Source organism: Pelobates fuscus, chromosome 6 (assembly GCF_036172605.1).
Source record: "Pelobates fuscus isolate aPelFus1 chromosome 6, aPelFus1.pri, whole genome shotgun sequence".
Lineage (NCBI taxonomy): Eukaryota > Metazoa > Chordata > Amphibia > Anura > Pelobatidae > Pelobates > Pelobates fuscus.
The window spans coordinates 220,296,742-220,304,158 of record NC_086322.1 but is presented as its reverse complement, the minus strand read 5'-3'; the positions used below and the strand labels follow the sequence as shown (position 1 = coordinate 220,304,158).

General features: G+C 38.4%; 1 protein-coding gene across 4 annotated transcripts in view; it reads left to right on the top strand.

Annotated features, from left to right (window-relative positions):
* The first annotated feature begins 2,516 nt into the window (after positions 1-2,516).
* Positions 2,517-7,417, top strand: part of WDFY3 (WD repeat and FYVE domain containing 3) — a 297,453-nt gene continuing 292,552 nt past the window's right edge. For all 4 annotated transcript variants that reach the window (XM_063458757.1, XM_063458760.1, XM_063458758.1 and 1 more), the window contains exon 1: positions 2,517-3,004. The gene's annotated coding sequence lies outside the window, so the exon portion shown is untranslated. The remainder of the gene's footprint in view (positions 3,005-7,417) is intronic.

Sequence of the window (7,417 nt, the reverse complement as noted above, 5' to 3'; positions counted from 1 at the left end):
GACTTCGCTGAACACAAATATTAGTGTTTCAAAACAGTAAAATGTATTACAACCATGATATCGCCAGTAAAAGTGACGTTTTTTGCATTTTTCACGCACAAACAGCACTTACAGGGACAATATTATTGCTGCAATACTTTTTACTGTTTTGAAACACAAATATTTGTGTTCAGCGAAGTCTCCTGAGTACAACAGTACCCCTCATGTACAGGTTTTATGGTGTTTTCAAAAATTACAGCGTCAAATATAAGGCTTGTGTTTAATTTTTTTCACATTAAAATTCGCCAGATTGCTTACGTTGCCTTTATGACCCTATGGTAGCCCAAGAATGAAAATTACCCCTATGATGGCATACCATTTGCAATAGTAGACAACCAAAGGTATTGCAAATGGGGTATGTCCAGTCTTTTTTAGTAGCCACTTAGTCACAAACACTGGCCACAATTGGCGTTTTTTGCATTTTTCACACACAAACAAATACGAACGCTAACTTTGGCCAGTGTTTGTGACCAAATGGCTACTAAAAAAGACTGGACATCGCTTATTTGCAATACCTTGGGTCGTCTACTATTGCAAATGGCATGCCATTATGGGTGTAAATTTATTTCCCGGGCTACTATACAGTCTCAAAAGCAATGTAACCAATCTGGCGAATTTCAATTTCAAATGTAACACGCTATATTTGACCCTGTAACTTCCCAAAACACCATAACACCTGTACATAGGGGGTACTGTTTTACACGTGAGACTTTGCTGAATACAAATATGTGTATTTTATTGCAGTAAAAGCAAACAGTATTATGACATTGACAGTTAAAATGTCATGTAGAACGAAAAAAATCAAAAAAATCTGTTTTTCTCCCATTTTTTTCATATTAAATTATGTTTCATAGCTAAATATTTGATATTAAATGAAAGCCCTGTTTCCCCTGAATAAAATGATATATAATAAGGGGGGGGTGCATTTAATATGAAAGAGGTGAATTACGGTTGGACAGACATATAGCGCAAATGCCAGGTTTTGTTTACGTTTTGTTTCGTTCACAACTTGTACATTTGGCTGCGGTGTTAAGGGGTTAAACAAAGCCGAGCCTTCCTTACAGCACTGGGTCACCCTTCTGACAAACTCCCTCATTATGATTTGCTGCTTATCCATAAACGATTGCCAGAAGTGCCCTGGCTGTCCCTAGTTGTAAGTTTTCTAACCGCTTTAGAATGGTTTGACTTCACACCTGTGGTCTACAGGTTGTAACTCTCACCACTACAGCTGACAGAGTCAGACACTCCTGCTTGGAGCTTCCCTTAGCTCTTCTGAGCTACGCCTTGCATTGTGCCAACTGTTCACATTCAGCCGCACTGCTGGGCTTAGCTCAGACACAGTGTTTCCGTCTCTTTGCAGGCTGTATTAGAGATGGGTAGCAGAGGCCGGCAGATCCCAAGTAAGAAGTCAACCATTCTTAAATGGTTTAACTACTCACACTGGGTGAGAGCCCACACACTCCAGGTACCATGAGTGCTGTAGTGGTTATGGTGCTTGGAAAATGTCTTTATTGGCAAAAACTGCAAACAGTCTCAGTGTGGTGGAGGACTAAAGTATGCTTATATCATGGGAAAATAATGCCAATAAGCACAATAAACCATAAAATTGAAAGCCATGTGATTTATGGGAGTCTGCAGAACCCCAAGATGTTATTATTTTCACGTTTAACACGCATCATTTTTTATAATACACGATTAAAAATATTTACTTTTTATTTTGTTTTGGAATACCTCAATTGGTCACTGCTATTTATACTGCTGTGGAATGCAGCACAGACATATATGCACACATACACTTACACATACATACGCTTACACATAGTTATAAGTATAGCTCCTTTTGTCTCAGTACAGTACCAGGACATGTCACAGCCTGCCTGAGACTGATGGGAGTCAGAAAAAAAATTAAGATAGCTGCAAATTATTGCTGGAACCTGGGAATGTGACTACCATCAGTCTCAGGCAGTCTGGTCCATTAAGTGGTTTGTCATGTCTCCTGAAACTCATACACGACATTATTCTACAATAACATAGTTCTTTGTTTCTCAATGATTCTTTACAGATGGGACAAAACATTCTAAGTAGTATACTGTATCATAAAAGGAAGGACAAAGCTCTTCCAATCAACAAAATATTTCCCAGACAGGAAAGGGGGGAAAGGAAACAATGACAAATAAATAAAGACATATAAATGACAAAAATATAATGCAGTATAAGACAAACTAAAAACAAATGGAATTTTAGAATGTAGAATAAAATGAAGTGAATTAAGAATAGAATGTAGAATAAAACTGATCTACATTTATGAGGAGAAAGATATAAACGGGGTTAAAAAAAAAAAAAGGAAAGAAAGAAAGAAAGAAAGAAGAGACAGGCACTGTCATCACAGCAAGAGACAGAGCAGCAGGGGGAAGGGAAGGAGAGGGAAGATCTCGGAGTGAGTCAGGAAGAGGGAGGAGGAATAAAGATTAAAAATGGCCACCAGCAGCTGCTGGAAACAGCAACAACTCCTGACTTTCCGGAATGGTCAGACTGGCCCTGCCGGTCAACATTGATGGAAGGAGCAGGGATCAGAGCAAGCACACAGCATCAGCATCAGCTGGCACATCTGTCCCTGCAAGGTGGCCATAGCAGTGCCAGGGAGCCAACAGGGCACACAACACAATCCCCAGGCTCACTGCCCTCAATCACCTCCTGCATTTCTCTCCCTTCACAGCAGACCTGACATTGTGGAGACTTGATTGCACAGTACTTCTTCTTATTATTATTAATTTTTATCTCTGTAGTTTTTGTATTTATTATTTTAATTTTACCCTTTTGGATTACCTGGAACAACACCCCTCTCCAAACAACAAAAGGATTGGTTTAAATGGTTATACCAGCAGAGATCATAATGGGAAGGAAATAAATCAAAGCAGTGTGGATAAAATAGCTTCATCCTGCACTCTTTGCTGCCTGCAAAACGGTGAGTGTGCTGTATTTTGGCTATAGGGGAGGAGGAAGGGCTAGCAGCCATCAGCTAATATCCAGCACTGGAAAGATTTGATTTATTTAAATCAGTCACTAGCAAGACAAGCATTTTGTGCATAATGGGCCCTTTTTAACCCTCCCTGCTTGCTGAGAGGCCTGGCATGTATTCTACAGCAGCCCCACCATAGCAGTACAATTGCATGGTAATGGGTGGCTGGGTATCTTCACTGGTTAGCTTTTGTGTGTGCAGATGGATCATGTATGATATGCTTCTGTGTGTACAGTGAAGACAAACAGTTACACAGTATTGTGTGCTTTGTGCATGACCCTTGAACAGGTATTAAAGAAAAGAACAATGTCATGGTCTAACTGTAATCAGTGAGCATGGATATTTAAACACCCCCCTCCTTGTATTCTAATATATATTTTTAATTTTATGTTTTTGGTTGATACATTTCCACTGTTACAAATTCTAGTATTGCACAATAAGGACTGAACGCTATTGCACAAAAGGGATTACTTCAATCTGTCCCTGGTGACTTGAAATCTCATGACAATTTAGATGTTCTTAATGCCTTTATGTACACTGGACCTAATAGAATTTCTTTTTATAGTTAGCCTAAAAAGCTCCATGATGAGGAGTGGTTATACCTCTTAACCCTTTCATGTCTACGTTTACGATGACAAATGGGTACTCCTGGGTGACAGTCAATTCCCTCACCCACCCCTGCACCAATATACTGCCCCAAAGGGCAGGGAGTGATTATGGCATGGTGGCAGGGCAGGTGCTAAATATGCTCATGGTAGGGCTGAATGGATGTGTTGCTGTCATAAAAATAGGCTAGTATGGATTTATTTCCATTTTCTGTTTGTGTTTTTACATGCTATTGTGTCAAATTTGGCTCTGCTTGCCATTTCTCTCTTATTATTTTTGATATTTTAATTTTACCAGCTTTGGCTTCATATCTATGTACTCTTCTAATTCAATATTTAAATTTTTTTTTCCCTCATACTAAATTAATACTAGTATCTTCTGTGTTTACTATTCGGTTTTGCAATTGTGAGCAGTAATAAGACTTGCAGGTGACTAGCACTAAAACTGGAATTAGTTAAATTGTAGGATGCTGGTTGATGTTTACTAACTGAAGTCTCTAAAGACCAAGGTGTTATCAGTCAAATCCTTTGTGATAGTGACACTCCTGACATGCCAACGGTACTGAAGAGGTTAATCTGTCATAGTTAATTACTGAAGTGTAAATCCAAATTAATTTACAATTTTTGACTAAAATAGCCAAATTGAACACTTGCCAACTCAACTATGTTTCCTGGTACTATGCCGCTATTATGGCTTTAAATTTACTTTGAAATCCAGACTGTTCACACTTTTAGTTACAACCTCCTCCCCCCCAGTACATAGTATGTGCATGTGTTTCAGTTCCAAAGTACAGTATTGCTTTGCAGTACATTACAGCATTCACATGACCTCTCCAGGAATCTGCTGAGGTGTATTGATCATGTAACATGTTTGGCCCATGTGATATCTGGAAAGAAATTTCCTGGATTTCCTGTATGAAATCATCATATAATAGAATGGGTTTTAATAATAATTCAATAAAACAAATCCTTTTATAACTTCTACTGAAACATATAAGCCATGTAGACATGTATGTCTTTGATGTGATATGCTATGCTTTCAGGCTACTTGTGCAAAAATATGACTATTTGTTAGATTGGAGTGTTATAGGGTTCCGGAATGCTCCCAATTTGTGAAACTTGCTCTTCAAACAGGAGATTATGGTGGGCCTCATGTACCAATCGTTCAAAATAATGCTGAAGGGTTTTGGGTTTGCACAGGAATGCAATGAGATACAAAACTCTTATTTTTTTTTTTTTTTATTTTTTTTTTTTTGTGAAATGTTGAATGTGAACCTAATCTCTCAAATTTGTGTTGGATTGCTACTCTCAGAAGTTTAGCCTCAGCATACACTCGAATTTACCAGAGAATTATGGGAGCTATAGTACTTCTACAATTAGAAAGATATAGTGCATCACAATCTGTTGTCCCATAGGATGACTGTAGCTTTGTCTGAAAAAATTCACAAGTTTTGTTGTATTATTTATTAAATATTTAAATTACGTAATCTCTGTCTCTGCCATTGTAAAACACAGCATTATTTACATTTGTCCAAGAACATGTTTCTAGTCGTTGTCAGACAACGAGACATTTCCTCTTTAAGACCTTCGGAAATTTAAAGGTTCTCATGTTTGCCATCATGATGCACAACATAATGTTGCCAAATCCAGCTGAAACTTCTCACAGAGAACAATTGGATTGGATACTTACTCAATGAGAAACATCAGCGTGTGGAAATCGCCGTGCATGCACTATAGAAGCATGTGAGAAGCATTGGATTATCTCATTGAGGGTGGAGCAGCAGTTGATCGGATTATATGTACATTTTTAATTGCTATTTAATTTTTTTTTTTTTTATTATTCAGGGTCTTGAATAAAGATTATAAAAATGAAGCATCTCACGTTAAAATGTAATACATTTATTCATGTGTTCCTTTTAACGTGCAAACACAGGTACTGGCATCAAGGATTTACATTGTATTTTAAATTTGATTCAGTTTAATGCAAGTAACATTAATGATTGCATAGGTTATAATGAGAGGAACCCCATTACTGTATTCCTTACATAAAATAGAAGTACAAAGAGTTGTCATTAATGGTAAATTTTCAAGCTGGACAGAGGTGGCAAGTGGTGTCCCTCAGGGGTCTGTTCTGGGACCCCTTCTATTTAACATGTTTATAAATGATCTTGAAGACCGCATTGAAAGTCATGTTTCAGTGTTTGCAGATGACACAAAACTTTGTAAAATAATACAATGTGAGCAAGATATTACTTTGCTGCAGAGGGATTTAGATGGACTGGGCACTCAAATGGCAGATGAAATTTAATGTTGAAAAATGCAAAGTTATGCACTTTGGTGTAAAGAATACACAAGCAACGTATACCCTTAATGGAAGCGAATTAGGGATAACACCACACGAAAAGGACTTGGGAATTGTTATAGACAACAAACTATGCAACAATGTGCAATGTCAATCAGCAGTGGCCAAGGCCAGTAAGGTATTGTCATGCATGAAAAAGGGCATTCATTCTCAGGACGAGAATATCATTTTGCCTCTTTACAAATCATCTGGTAAGACCACATATTGAATATGCTGTGCAATTTTGGGCACCTGTTCTAAAGAAGGATATTATGGCACTTGAAAAAGTGCAGAGGCGGGCTACAAAATTAATAAAAGGAATGGAACATATCCGCTATGAAGAAAGGTTAACAAATTTTAAACCTATTTAGTTTAGAAAAACGTCGCCTGAGAGGGGATATAACATTATACAAATATATTCGGGGACAATACAAACTATTGTGTGGAAATCTATTCACAAACCGGACTTTACATAGGACACAAGGTCATGTGTTTAGACTGGAAGAAAGATTTCATCTAAGGCAAAGGAAAGGTTTTTTTACTGTAAGAACAATCAGGATGTGGAATTCTCTGCCTGAAGAAGTGGTTTTAGCAGAGTCCATACAGATGTACAAACAGCTACTAGATGCATACTTGAAAAAACAGAATATTCAAGGATATAATCTTTTAATGTAGGTTAATAACTGCTTAAACCAAGGATAAATCTGACTGCCATTCTGGGGTCAAGAAGGACGTTTTTCCTAGCTTGTTGCAAAATTGGAAGTGCTTCAAACTGGATTTTTTGCCTTCTTTTGGATCAACAGCAAAAAACAAATGTGAGGAAGGCTGAACTTGAAGGATGCAAGTCTCTTTTCAGCTATGTAACTATGTAACTATGCATGTCATATACTGTAAGCCTACTTGCTGCTTTGGGTTGTCACCATAATGTTCTGTAAATTATTAGGCCACAAAAAACGTTGCATATGAAGGGCAATAAATAACCTCTAATTGAAGGAATACAAGTCCCACTAGTAGATCTGTTCGGCAGTATGTGGTTGCTAGTTCCCCTTAATATCCAAACACATCTGAACCGCACATTGTATTAAAGGTACACTAAAGTCACCAAAATAGCTAGTTTAAAGGTACCCTCTCCCTCCCACCCACCAATCCCCAGTTGCTGAAGGGGTGAAAACCCCTTCAGTCACTTACCTGAGGCAGCGATGATGTCCCTCGTCGCTGTCTCCTCCTACTGTCTCCGTCGGCTGGTGGGCGAGACTGATCCCGCCCACCGGCCGAGGAGACCTAATGCGCATGCGCGGCAATGCCGTGCATGCGCATTAGCGCTCCCCATAGGAAAGCATTGAAAAACATTTTCAATGCTTTCCTATGAGGAAATGAGAGACGCTGGAGGTCCTCACACAGCGTGAGGACGTC